General features: G+C 33.8%; 1 protein-coding gene across 2 annotated transcripts in view; it reads right to left on the bottom strand.

The window, feature by feature from the left end:
* Positions 1-5990, bottom strand: part of zfh2 (Zn finger homeodomain 2) — a 226414-nt gene extending 220424 nt beyond the window's left edge. For both annotated transcript variants that reach the window (XM_089633336.1, XM_089633337.1), the window contains exon 1: positions 5542-5990. The gene's annotated coding sequence lies outside the window, so the exon portion shown is untranslated. The remainder of the gene's footprint in view (positions 1-5541) is intronic.
* Between the last annotated feature and the right edge of the window lie 9214 nt (positions 5991-15204).

The following is a 15204-nucleotide window of genomic DNA, read 5'->3' as shown; positions in this document are numbered from 1 at the left end:
GGGATGGCTAAAGACATGGCACGATAAAATTGATAAAATTCTTGGGTCGAAACTTGTTCAAAGTCAAAATAACATCTATTAATGCGAAAGAAGTAAGAATGAAGTGTCATTTGGAAGATTTTTTTTGTTAGTTTAGGTTAGGTTAGGATAGGTCACATGCACAAAATCAACAAGGCGAAAATATTACTAATGAAACTTTTTCAGAACTGTTGAATGAAATAGTTGTTTACCAATATAGTATAGAATCAGTGTTATTCTAAAATTATTGTTATAAAAATCAAATAATAAGTCTTGAGAAGTGAATTTGATTAAAATGTTGATACCTATGTTTGAAATCCTAAAAATGTCGAATCACAGGCGCCAGAAAGCTTGTAAGAGCATTTTCACTTCGGTTCCCCGTTCGCTCACCCTTTTCTCCACCATATATTATCTAGTGTGGGCCGAACATGATACACCAATATGCACAGAGTTACAATTCCAGTGTAACAGCAGGAAAGCATGCGAAATTCTACATGAGATTAAATTCAAATAAGTGTATAAATCAGTGTTTCTCAACAACATTTGTGCCATTCTCCATTTCAACACTTTAAACATTTCTATTCTTTTCCAAAAAAAGCAATTTTTTTCTTAGTTCAGAGTAGAAAATATCATGCCTAGAAGCTCACCACGCTTTCTGTAATTACGAACAATATACAATAATATAGGCCCATATACAAACTAATTTTCTGTAATCTAAATATGGGTTGTGTTTACATTTGCGCTAATGTTGCTAACTTGAAACTCAGGGTTGCAGTATCAATTTGTTTTCGAAAAATGTGATTATTTATTGACAAAAAGTAACAAATGTTCATAGTTTGCTCTTTGAGCCCAAAGTTTTGAAAATGCCACTACCCCCGACCCCCAAGGGCCAGCACCACTTTGAGAAACTCTACTCTCAAACCCATAATGCATAAAATGTAAGGCTGTTATGATATGATACAACCTTATAGATATTTAGTTTGACACTTTAGGTAGAAATATTAGATTACTATGTAGAAGCCTTCATTTCTAAAGTCCTTGTGAAGGCAAAGGACGAAAAATTTCCTTACTAAATTATTTTGAAAACGTTGAACTTCTACGCGTGGGCAGAACAGGTGTAATTATTTTATCTTGTTTCTTTATTTTATTTCAGTAAATACGTAATACTTTGTGTTATCGAATTACATTATTAAAAACACTGCCTTACAATAACAGGGTAAACTTGCCTAATAATTCGTATCTACGCCTATACAGATTATGTAGGCGAGTATGTCGCTTACTCCTAGTCGGCTATGGTATATTTCCGTCAACTAAACATCTCTGCAATTGCTGCGTCAAAAATATTTATAAAGTCAGTTACGTTTTTATATATAGTTTCTTTTTTTTTGCTAGAGTTTTTGAGTGATTCTCAGGTAAAAGTAAGTTTTTTTGTAATATTATGACATAACATTCGATATCGGCTGCTCCTTTTAACAGAGTTGTGTTCTATATTTCTGTATTTCCGTATCGTACCCGTAACTATCATATCTGATGACTGGTTTTGCATATTACCTATGTAAAGAAAATAGCGAAGCGAGTATAAAACAGTGCACGCATTGTAACAAGTGGGCTCACTATCTTTGTGCCGGTGTTGACAACCTTGTAATTGATTATCTTTGTGATGTTCGCACGACGTAATAAATAAATAATTAAATTAAAATAATTATCTTTGTGAAAATAACTATTTTAATAAAAATTATCTACGTGTTTCAGTACTAAAGGTTAGTGAATATTTTGCGTTCTGATGGAAGAACCTTTGATTCTGAGAGATCTGGATCATTTTTATTACAAAGAAAATTATTTCACTTCAATAATTGAAGATATATGTAGGTACATAATGAAAATAAATTATTTAAACCATTACATTTAAAACATAATTGTTTCTACTCTCTAAGTAGGTAGGTAGGTACTATTAAGAAATAGTGTGGTACGAGTTAAGAGTATTGTTCACAATTCATACTTTTATATTTTTCATAAAATTTAAGGCAAGCCCATTGTTTTTCTTTCACCGCGTTTTAAAATATGAAAAGGAACAAATAATGTTTACTTTGTACTTATTTGCAACAATTATGTTTTTAGGTAAAGCTACCTAACGATAACTCCTTAGGATTTAAGAAAAATGTTTACCCTATATGGATCATGGACGTAAGTAGCATTTTATGCTAAGTAAAGAAAAAAACATCACAAATATAAGTAATGTCTTTGATAAAGAGAACATGATTATAGGTATTTATATTTAATTTATTATTGTATTTAATTAAAGCTAAAGGTATTTTGTTTTCTCCTTTTTATTGAAATCGTGGGAATTTTCAATAAAACCACAAAAAAAAACTAAAAACAATTGTACAAATGCTAATTTCAATCGCAAATTCTTTCTATATCTGGCAATAGGTATAACTTTTGTAGTTTTTCCTGCAAAGGAAGGGTTCTTCCGAAACCGGTCGTCAGTGGAAGTAAATTTAGTTTATTTAAAATAAAGAATTTGTTCCATTTTTTCTTACTTAAGCAAGCTTACCGGTTTTCAATAAAATGTACCAATACGGATTTCATTTGTATGCACAAATTGTGAATCTCAAAACATATGTTTTCGTCCCAAGCTGAGTCTAGAGGTTAAAAAAGTTTCTTATTCTAGTGTTCGACGAGAGGTATAATAGTACGGAGGTATACATGGACCTCTGAAGACCCAGGACCCCTGCAGAGAGGGTCCCCAGACCTCCAGTACGGCTTGATAGGCCCCGTGATGGATGGCAACGAGTAAGTAGGTACTCAGGTAGCTTACTAGGTACCCAAGAAGCTTACTATGTACCCGTTTAGCGCAAACTGGATGCTCCGATGTTGACGCTGCGCGTGAAGGAAAGTAGGTGGATAACTGGTAACAAGACTTTAATGTTTCGTTTGATTCGTGTCATGATTAGATGTATTACGAACGAAAGTACAAAGAACAAATATTTATTTGACACTTAGCTAGCTTAGGTACGAGGAGGTAATTTTCTTAAGTATAAACAAATATTATGTTTGATATGTCGACCTACTTAAAGGTGGTAAAAACTGACAATCGAAGGCCAAGGTAAAGTACATTTGATTAAAGTTATATATTTGCTAAGCAGGAAGGTAGGTAATTGATATTTCTGAAACGATCGGAACTTATGCGGGATAATTAATTAGTTAGGTATTTAGTAAGATGAGGTTTATGAATCATAATAAATATAATGCTCCTATTTCAAAGTAATGTTTGTGTTGTAAAATAATTTGGTTCATTGCAACAACTGGAATGCAAGACAAATAATAGGAAATAGTTTCAGAACGAACGAACTGGTTCTGTGGGTCCAAAGTCACTCGATACGCCATAAATTTACTGCGTCAGAACTGCAGAGGGAGAAAGGTACATACTGATAAAAGCTCGAGAAAAATAAGAATTCCATACTATGAATTCTAGGTGCAATTTACCATCTTGTAAAAAATATAACTGAATATTATTTATACTTAGTAAACTGCATTTATATTTTATAAGTAAAAGTTCACTTGGAAAACAACTTACGTAAAAAAAGTTCACAAAATAGGTAGATAAATAGGTTATGCGGCGATGGAGAATATTTCAAGTTTTCACGTTTATTTTAGTTTTATTTATTTAGATTAGAAGTTGGTACTTATGTGTATTTTACAGACAAAAAAAACATCACATTTTACTTTATTACTTACTTTTATTTTCCAAGGGCAAAGAAAAAAACAGTCTGATATAATTATATTTTAAATACGTTATCTATTGCTCATGATAATGATTAATTTATTGGTTAAAATTGATAGGTGTATTTACAATTATATCAGGATGCTTTCGATACCGTGGGAATCGTTGATATTCTATTAAAATTATTGATGATATGTAAGAAATGAATCAAATGTCAAATTAGTTATTATTGATAATTGATAAGCACTTCAGAATTCATGTTAGCATCGCCATGTATTAATTTAAAAAATATTCAATTTCACTGAAGAGAAAACGATAATTTCGCGAACCTTATCTTGTTATAAAAACTTATTAAATATATGGAATTGAAGAAGGAACAATTCGTTGGGGAATTTTTACAATACAAAAGTCTAAAAACTGTAGTTATGGACGATAAGGCACCTAGGTAAGTAGGTAGGTACTTGAATTTTTTTAAGGTGAAATTTTTTTTTTTTTGTGAAAGTTAATCGATTTAATTATTGGTAGGTAACCTTTCTAGAATTTATATAAATTTTGACGATATTACCGAGATATATATTTTGAAATAGGATTATTACCTTCATAGGAGCTTCAAATAGATGCATCATTCAAATTAAAAGTGAATAGAAAAAGCTCAATCTAATAATTAAAAGTTCTAATCTGCCTTTACAAAAGGTGTGCAAAAATTCATTTGTTCGGGCGGCAGATGTTACAAAGGTAGCCACATGAATGGACCCTATGTCCGAGAGAGGCCCTATAGACCCTATATTGTTTAGTTAGGTCAGTACCTAGGCAGGCCCTTCAGGGGCACATCCTCCACCTGCCCGGACGGACTACGATTAGAAAAATGCATGAAGACCGAAGAAGATTATAAAATACACTAAAACTTGTTCAAAGAGAATATTTAAAACGGTTTTTAATTCGTTTTCGCACGGATTTAGCACTGTTTTTGCCGACGGCAGTCTTTCTAATTGTACGAAAAATGACGATCTATAAATTAGATTTTATTTACATTTAAAAAAAATGTTATTACTTTACTTGGATTGGTGGTTTCCAATAATTTAGTAATAGGTAAGCGGTAAGTTCAGTATTTGAAAATACATTTTGTTATCTGCATTATCATTTACTTACTTTGTGTATGGTATTGAAAATGCCAAAAAAAACTGAAGTATCTACTTGTAAACATTTATTAAATAATAAAATTAAAAAAAAAAAAAAAAATGTCAAGGTGATATTAAAAGTGTATAATCAATTGGTAGATAATATATTTCTTCAAATTTCAGTGTGGTTTTATGTTCAATTAAGTAAACAAAATTGTAATTTAAAATTCATGACAAATTTCAAAAATTTAAAAGATTAAGGAAATTACTGATTAGCATTTAATATGTGGAAATCAATAATCAAAACATACAAGACTTCGTTGCGCGGAACATTTAAACTGATTGAAGTGAAATATGAAAAAAAACTCGTATGGACTCGTCTTATTTCAATTGTTCTTACTCCCAGTTAGATTTGCTTTTCTAAGTGGAAAATTTTGCAGTGTGAAAATTAGAATTTCTTTACAAGTTTTTAATTACTGTCGGTTGTCTTATCGAATCTATTTGGGAATGTAGACACGTATTCTAATGTTTGTTATTGAGTTTTTATGATAATTATAATTATTTTTTTGAATTGGAACGATTTTGGTTTGAATTTATCCCAGAATCAGAACCTAATTAACGAAGCAAGTACCTAATTAACACTGAATCATATTATTTTGATGTAAAAAGGATAAGGCTGACCTGTTAGCATTGGCCCATTAGACTCGGTGTGAGACAAGGCATAGCATGAGTCCCTGGCTCGAATGCCGGCGAAGTCAAAATATCACAATCAACACTCAACAACGACAACTCGAGTGCTCTAACAACAGAACAACGTCACTCAACTTTACAAGTGCGTAATTATAAACAATCGTAACATATAACACCACTCCAGAAAAACAATGTTCACTCTTCTCAAAATCAACACGAAGGACGAGAGTGGGGGTATGTTTACAACAAGGAACACTTCAGTTTCTATCAAATGAAAAACACTTCACAGAATCAATCAAAAGTCAAATGAACAAACATCAATAAATTATTATCGGCGGATATAATTAATTAAAACTAATTAAATTTTAACTGTTTTTTTTCAGTGCGAAGATGTTACGTCGCGTAAGCGCTTTTTATCTACGCGCAACGAGGTGTTGTTCGGCCGGTGATCGGCTTGAAACTGGCGCCCCTCTTGGAGGCAATCAATGTGCGGGGCGGGGGGGATGGGGGGTCGGGGGAACGCCCCTCCACTGTTGAAACGAGGCGGAGCCACAGTCGAGAGACGGACAGATACGGTGGAGAGAAGGTCAGAGAGGGACAGTAGACTTGGATGTGTGAGGCCGTGGTCTCGGCGTGGCGGAGGGGGCGGCAGTTATTAATGCGAGCCTCGGAGTGGGAGAGTGAGACAAAAAAATCATCTTATACATCTTTTGTATAAATAATAAGGACGGGTGACGGTGTTGGCGGGGGGTGGGGGCTGAGAGGAGAGTAGAAATGTCGCTCCGTATTGTAATGAGCGGGAGGAAGAAGGGGTGCAGGGGGAGGCGGAGGCGGCAGAGCGTCTGGCCGGTGGGATTCTAAGTTCAAAAAATAAAGCGCGGGTGAATAACTCGCTCCAAGTTCGCTCGGTTTCTTGCGGCGAATTCGTAGCGGCCGATCGGGAACTGCGAACTGCGAACTGCGAATGTGCTGACTTTCGCGCCCGAAGGAATCCCCGCAAGAAGTGGCCACGCAGCGATCCTATCATTTTCATTGTTCTACAGCCAACAGGTTTCATCCTTCCTACGTCACACTCACTAATTTCTTTAATCATAATTGGGAAATGTGTTTCTAATTAAGAAATAATCTAACTAACCACTTAAATCACAAATCTATTAAGATTCTCATTTAATAATACCATGGAAGGATTAAATACAGCACAATAAGTTTTTTTTTAAATCACAGCGATGTTTTTTTGAAAAGTAATAGAATGCCGTAAAGAACCAAAATGAAAGCTTTTGATAATCGGAATCATAAATTTAGAAAAAAAATCAACAAAAGCACGAGAAAATACCCCTTTAACATTGTGGACAAAATTATGCAGTTTTGGGTTAGGTTAGATTTCATACTCATGCTTTTTGTACTGATTCAATTGAAGTTGGTGTAAATATAATTCAGCAAGAAATATATTAAAAACTGAAAAATGATTTCATAAAAACGAATCAATTTGAAACTGGTCATTAAAAAATGCACTTAAATAGGTACCTGCCGGTATGAAAAAAACAGGTTGGTTGTAGGTACCTACCTACCAACAGATAGATATCAGAGAAGCCGATTTGTGTATCTTAATATTGATAATTACATAAAGTACCTATTCATTTACTGTTTGCGTTTAAAGGGCAGCCAACGTATGACAACTGTCAGATAAGATTAATAACACGACCTATCAGCAGTTACAGTGGTACCTACCTAGGTTGCCCGACTCAATCACGATAGCTAGAAATTAAAATATTGAGACAGTCCAGTCTAGACAGGCCGCAGATTTAAGATTTATCGCCGTTGACAAGGCGGGATATTTATTGCAGGCCGCGGGCAGAAGCCGAACCCGGGCCCCGCATTAAAAAGCCGGGTTCCAGCGGGACCGCGGGCCGCGGACCACGGGGCCCGCGCTGGCTATGCTAATTCGGGGGAAGCGCTTTTTTGTATTTTGGATTGGGGAACATGTTGCTAGGGCTAGGTAATAGCTTCATTTCGGTGTTTCCTCCGCTGCTCTCCCTCGGAGCTTGCTTTCCTACCAAGCTTGTTTTTATTTTAAATCACTTGGGAAGCTGCTTTAGACGTAAAAGCTCATTTGTGCAGTAGGGGGTGTTGCTGTTGTAGATTTTTGGGCTACCACTGCAAAACGACATTGGTACGATCATTAGTTGTTTCTATTTTGGACTGCACAAAATTTGTTAATTTGTGCCAGCACTAGATGTCCATGGAAACCATAATATTATATATTTTTACCAGTGGCGTAGGTACATTTCTTAAATGCTGGAAAAAATGTTCTTACTTAAAGAAAAACTTATCGTAAAAAGGAAGTACATAATAAAAAAATGCTTCTATGTACAAATCGGTGAGGAATATATACCTTTAATTATACAGTTGTCTACAACAATCTGCGGAAGATGATCATACAATGACTATTTTCAAATATTAAATGCAAAATAAATTTGAAAAAGAATAAACGATATACAGCTAACCCTTTGTAAAATAACAATGTACGCCACTGCTATTTATCTACGTAGTTACTGTGCGTAGTTTTAAGTTCACAGAATACTTACCATGCATACGTAGTAGGTACCTACCAACTAATAAATTTAATACTTAGGTATATCTAAACAAAAAAATATAAAACAATGGGAGGATGCCCTCCGTGGTTAAGGGGTAAGACTCTTAGCTACGAATTCAGAGGTCGCAGTTTTAAATCCCTAAAATTTTTTTATTTGATAAGTTTGTGTTGTTTCAATTAATCAAATAATACTAGTGAAAAATCACACGGAGAAAAATGACCTTAACTAATTTATTATGAATCTCTTCAAATAATATAATAATAATAATTAGGGGGAGGTCCTCTAGTACCGTCACCTTAAGGATTATTTGTAATGAAATAAAAATCCTTTCGCTTATGTGCAAAATACCTAGTAAAATGTGTAAAGGAACTCTTTTACTATAAATAGAAATAATAAAATATCGATATATTTAGAAACAGTCAACTTTATTAATAAAATTGTAAGAACATGAAAAAACGACATTTAAAAAATTGGCCTCCAGTACCGGCCAGCTAAAAATTCAACATTTATCCAAGGTAATAATCGCTAAACATAAAAAATATTAGCAAAAAAATGAAACATTATATTTATCCAACACAATAATCGCAAATATATATAGCTGATGTCTCTGAAACGTTGGCGCAGGCCTCGTGTATCCAGATCCTACAATTTCCGCATTGTATCCAGTCTTCGTCATGAGACTCTAGACACAATGGGCAGACTGTATCTTCTTGAGTTGGTGTATTGGGAGACTGTTGACATTTTTTTTGTTTTTTGTATTATATTTGGCAACATCTTTTCCTGAAAGCAAACGCTTGCCTCGCCTAACTGATTCAGCACACATTTTATCTGCATTTTTCTGTTCCAGCATATTCATTTACTCAGCACCTTTTCCACGGCTTTTCGCAAATTGTTAGGATCCCAGGTCCCCTTTTTCTTCTTCGTCTGACTAATATCTTCCTGTTCTGGCATCTTTGTGTACCTAAAAGCAAAATTAATCACACAAACATTAATTTAAATGGTGGCCAGTACTGGAGGACAATTTTGTGGCCGGTACTGCAGGGAACGGAGTAAAATATTATTTCGACATAGCGTGACACTGTGCGAATAAAGATTTATTTTAAATGCATTTTATAATAGCTATATAAACACTCAATACCTACCAAGTTTGACTTCTTTAGAAGTCGTCCTCAAAACTATAGAAATAACACACCGAACTTTAATCGTGCGGCGAACGTCCGCTCCTCCCAACAGATATCTTAACACTGACACGAAGCTAGTTGAAACTTGTCGCCGCCGAGCGGGGCATCTTTATGTGATACCATACTGCGTGTATTGCATGAACTGTCTCAGAGCCATCTGTTGTAGAATCTCGGAAATTGTAACTGGCTGGTACTAGAGGCCGGCCGGTACTGTAGGACCTCCCCCTAATATTGGTAATCCGGTTAACAACAGAAAAATCTCTTCAATTTATTCGTAATCCGGTAAAAAACGGGATAGCAGGCCGTTTCCTGATATGCTTTCGTAAATTCCTAATATATCGGTATACCTACGTGTTTATGCATTTGCATTTGCCTAGATACATAATGACGAAATGCGAAATCGTCATCGTGAAAATATATTCGTATTTTACTAAAGGATTATTTTTATCTCATTCGTTAAGGGCATGCAATTCCGTTTTTGACCGGCTTACCAAAAATTTGAAGAGATTCTTAATACATTAGGAATATTTTTTGTCATTAATTTTTCTTCGTGCAGATCTGAATAACCAGGTACTGTTCACCAAACTTCTTCTGCCCCATCTCCTTCCTCTATCCACTACGACCAGTCTAACAATATACGTACCCCAATAGCAGATTCCACAATCTCACTGATTCCAGTCGGTTGGGAGCAGCACGTAGGTAGGTGCGGTATTGAAAAAGATGATTTTTTTAAATATGGCATTTTTCTCCTTCTTTACTTGGGATTAACACAATTTTACAGCCTCTGTGGACCCTATGCCCCAACAGTAACGGGAAATGATTTTGTTTCCGAATTGCGCATTTTTAACAGAAATTAGTTTAATTTAGGGACCAACCTACCTTCCATATGGGTAGTAATATTTTTAATTGGTCATTTAAGGTATAAAAATACCATTTTTGAACTGTGCTCTGTAAAGAGGAAAACAAGCTTTCTGCAGGCCGGTAGTAAATATCATTCGCAAAAAATAATTGTAAACGGTTAGATACGGGTTATACTTTCAAAACACATATAACTCTACGGATCCTTACATCTGCAATACATTTCAATTACAACACCCATACATTCTACACTTTCACCCCCAATCTCTATCCACACATCTCTCACATTCCTCAATTAACGTAATTCATATGAAATATAATATCAACGTTTAATTAATTATTAATTGATTATTTGTGTCACAAAATATTAACAAAATCTGAATGTATAATTTACCAACTTGTATGCATATTATGAAAATCTTCAATCTGTAAACTACACCCGCTATAACACAGGGGCATCCTTACATCCCTGGCATGGCGGTTGAAATAACATTCGAAATTTATCATCCAATGTAAATTTTTCTATGAAATAAATAAATAAAAACTTTTTTTTTAAATTTAGCTAACTACAACAACCCTCAAGACAATATATTCGCAAAGAATTCAGCCACCTTGAGCCTATATAGGAATATAATAGTAATCAAATATAAAACGTATGGAATAGTCCTGTCTCAACAAGAATACAAGATTTCTCGCTATTCAAGCATTTTATAGAACGGGATTATTTTAATTTTGTCAATTATCGTAAATAAATGATTATTTTAAGTGCATTCCCGCTATCGAATTACTGTTACTTAAATAAAATAGATTCTCCAGTGTGTAAATTGCGAACTTAATGCATTTTATCTACCTACCTGCAGATTTCCTAGTCTTGGTGTTTTGTTCGGGATTTTATGGGTTAGTTAATATTGGACTACATGGATATAAATTTATTTTTATGTATTGTTTTGAGTTAATTTTCCAATCCTCTATAATCTATAATGTTGATTTGTAAAATCTGTTGAATGACAGCTTATATTGCTATTTACAATAAGAAGGTGCCAACTAACTAATTTGATAGTACCTACTGTAAAGAACCTGTTTAAAAATTAAAGTTTACATTGTGTTCGATTCGTACTGATAAATTTTATGATCTGGATTTTTCATTCATAATTGTCTGTATCAAGTTTGGTGTTTTATTATTGTTGTTTAGTTTTATGATACGTATTAACAGATATTGCGCTATAGCTTCGGCAACGATCATTCGTTTATGAATGATAATAACAGAAAATATCTTTAAAAAATTCAGCATGATTAAGTGAATCAGTCGCCTACTTTAGTCAGGTTTTGTCGAATAGGTACTACCAGAAGAAAGACACAAATGTGCAAGAATCACGGAGTGATGCACCCTCCACAAGTGTGGTAAATGTGTTTTAGTTCCTTACATCAAATACATTACCTACCTATCTGTTACACCATTAAAGCGATTGTACTTATTGGGATATCAGTTTATTAGCAAACTATCAAATTTATAAAAAAAAAATTATAATAAGTTAGACTTATAATTCCTCATGAAATTCTTTCAAACGTTTTGATAGTGTAAATTTGCCCGAGTCAAGTAGTGTGATGACTATTTTCGCCATTCGCATTTCATAAATAGTGAGATAGTGTCATTTCTCGCAATGATCTCCGAGTCCAATGGCCGTCATTCTCGTAATCTCGCAGCCATGTTTATTAATGACACTTCGCGTCACGAATTAAACGTATAAAACGTAACAATTACAATAAATCTCCGCCATTAACATTGGGTCTCTATAATTTGAATAAGTTATGTCATCTTTTGTCACCCACGCGCGGATTCTTCTCAATGAAATGATACGGCTTTGGGTGACTTAACCGAGAGGCTGCGATCCACTGGAATTTATTAAATAGGTATAATCTATAAAGCGCTTTATAATGTTTTATTTAGGTCCCTACCGATTTACCTAAGCACCTATTTATTTATGTACCTCATCATTTATCTATGCACCTATTTATAAAAAAGAAATTCAAGCTGGTGAAAAGCTCAGTTAAGGATTAATCTTCTTCATTGCGTTTGGATCTAATTGAAGGTTTTACAATACGTGTTAATGATATCAAAACATCAGTAACAGAAAAAATACTCTAAAGGGATACATTGCGGTAAAACCACTCATGAATATTTCCCAGGTTTTCCTTCTACCAATTCTTTATTTGTCGCATTTCTTTTCCTCTTTGCCTAGGCTGAAATGTTTCATACTTTTGATTTGATTTATCACCTGTTCTCTAATTACAGTGAGTTCAATACTAGAGTAGGTACAAAAGCTTCTATGTAATTACTTACTTCGTTCTTCATTGCTTGTGTCAGTGTCCACAATTCTATTACAGACATAGTTAAGTATCAATAACGTAGCAAACGACCATTAACAATTGGCATTGATGATTGGCAACTCTGCTGTACCGAATTTAAATTTCATTTCTACGAAGATACTCACAAAACGAAACATTCAAACACATTCCTCCAAATCTTTTGAATATTTCGACAAATTCATTTATTGGGAAGGTATATTTAATCAAAGCTTTATTTAGATTTCTTTGTAAAGGTATCTCTCTACCTATGTCTCTTCTTGATTGCCTATATTCCTTGATCAGTAAATACAATCAGAACCCGGATGTTTTTAGAATTGTTAAGGAAAAAATTAGACGTAAGAATTAATCATTGTTTACCTCATTTATGACTTTTAATTTTTATTCATTAACAATTATATTTTTAATTTTGTTCATTACACTTGAATATGAGATGAATAAAATATGTATATCGAAAGTGTTTTCAACAGATTCGTACGGAATTTTTTAATGCGAGTAAGGTAAGGCAGTGTGTCTACGTGGAAGACACACCCCTGTATGTTGTCATAGCTGCTAGATATATAAATACTTGAACCATAGTTAGTACCTACACACGTACATTTTTTATATAAAAAAATAGAGGGAAAGTACCAACTCAGGCACCTACCTACTACCTGCTTATCTGCAGTACAAGATAAGTTGTATTAATCCATCGAAAAACATATCTTCAGTGGTAATAACACATCATAAATGTACCTACCTACCTACAAATTTATTCATTAGAAATATTATTATAATACAAGCATGTAGGTAGGCACCTATCTTTGACAAATGAAATAAAAGTAGCCACCAGATATTCAATCACTCAGGTACCTGCCCAATAATATATCAAACCACCTGTGTGGTCAAATACAACCCAGCGCAAGAGGTTAAATCTAAAATGGAGGATGACGTAAGTTAAATGGATTTGTGGCTGATTAACAATTGGGAAGTGTGAGTAATTTATTAAAGAATTAGTCCATTATATTAATATATTCATACGGACGTAAAGTAATAATTCGCTGGCCAATCCCACACGTTATCTATGAAAATAGTGATACATTAAAATGTCGAATTTAAGCATTTCGTAATTTTTATATCTCGCCCGTGTGACAAGTTTTCAATTAGTTTTGTTTATGTGATTTTTTTAAGGAATTAAGAATAATTGAAACAGAACGTACCTAAATAAAGTAGATTAGAACTGATTGTTTTATAGTAAAAAAGTGTCCCTGTCACAAAATATGTTTTTATAACTAAATGGTCATTTTAAATCTGGATTTGTTTAAAAAGTTTTTGAACCGATTCTAAATGGCGTTAAACTAAGATGAATTTTCGCCGCGAGCCAGCTAATTCTATTTTCGTAATAATTTACTTGTTTTTTTTTGCAAAATTGATGATTGTTAAAATTGAATGTGCTATCACGTAATGTTTTATTATATTTAAAAAAAAACCGTATAATCTCCCAAATTTTTTTATAGTATCCTTAAAGATACGTTGAAGAGGTAAAAAAAAATCACAAAATAAACTATCAATGGGTTATCAATATATTTTATCGTGTTTAATTTTTGGGTTATTATGCCGTGTTGCGCTTACTCCCCTTTTATCCAACTTTTTGGATAGCGTTATACTGTTAACTTCAGGGCTTCATCAACATCAGGGCATGTTTTCATCGGGACAGATCGCAGATCAGGGCAGAAACCGTGATACTGTTCGAAACATTGGCTAAAGAATGAGGAATTGTAACACAGCATAATACCTAAAAAATGATCACGATAATACTTTTGGTGATGAAAATCTAAAATCATAGTCGTATCTATCGTACATTGTATTATTCACCACTGTGCGTTAGATTTTCTTAGCTGAGAAAAATAAATATGTTCTTACTTTGGGACGTCACACCCATTAAGATATATACCTACTTACCTCAATGATTGCACTACCTCTCCTTGCTTTACATAGATTTTTTCGGCACTACATTGAATTGAATCGATCAGTTAGCCACAATTATGATAGATAAGAAAGCATTGTTTCAATAAGGAGAAGGAAGCGCAAACACAATTACATATTATAAAAGTCTACCAATATAAAGAATAACCTGTTAGTATTTTGTACCGGTCCCGTTTTTTTTTGCGATCACTTTAAAACCATCCCATTTCTTCTTCCGTTTCAATGTGTAATATAGCGTTTTTTCAAATTTTAGATCTATATAAGCGGCGTTCTGGCACTCAACAGGTTCTACAGCCCCTGAAAAAATAGACCACCCTTGGAGAATTTTCGGACGGGATGCATTTTCGCTTTGTGCTAACAAGTGAATCGGTCAACTGTGGAAGTGCTTTTTTGTTTGTTTGCTGAGCGTTGAATGCTATTCATTGTGGGTTTTGGTATACCCATTAGAACTGCCCTTTCTGTAATAAATGCAAATAATAAAGAAGATTTGTTAAATCCGGTAAAGTAAATATTGAATATGCATGGCGTATTTTGTACCTACTTGGAGAAAAAACTGGTTATTGAATGCCGATTTTTTGATGTGTTGTGTGAATATATTTTATTTAGCTAAAGACAGCCACTGCTTCTATCCAAAGGATTAGAAAGATGTTTTGAATAGGTAGGTACTTTAATTTTTTCTGATTGACTTTCGG

The sequence above is a fragment of the Hesperophylax consimilis genome, chromosome 7 (assembly GCF_061612785.1).
Source record: "Hesperophylax consimilis isolate HC1 chromosome 7, BYU_Hcon_1.0, whole genome shotgun sequence".
NCBI classification, from domain to species: Eukaryota; Metazoa; Arthropoda; class Insecta; order Trichoptera; family Limnephilidae; genus Hesperophylax; species Hesperophylax consimilis.
This window is presented reverse-complemented; position numbering and strand designations above follow the sequence as displayed.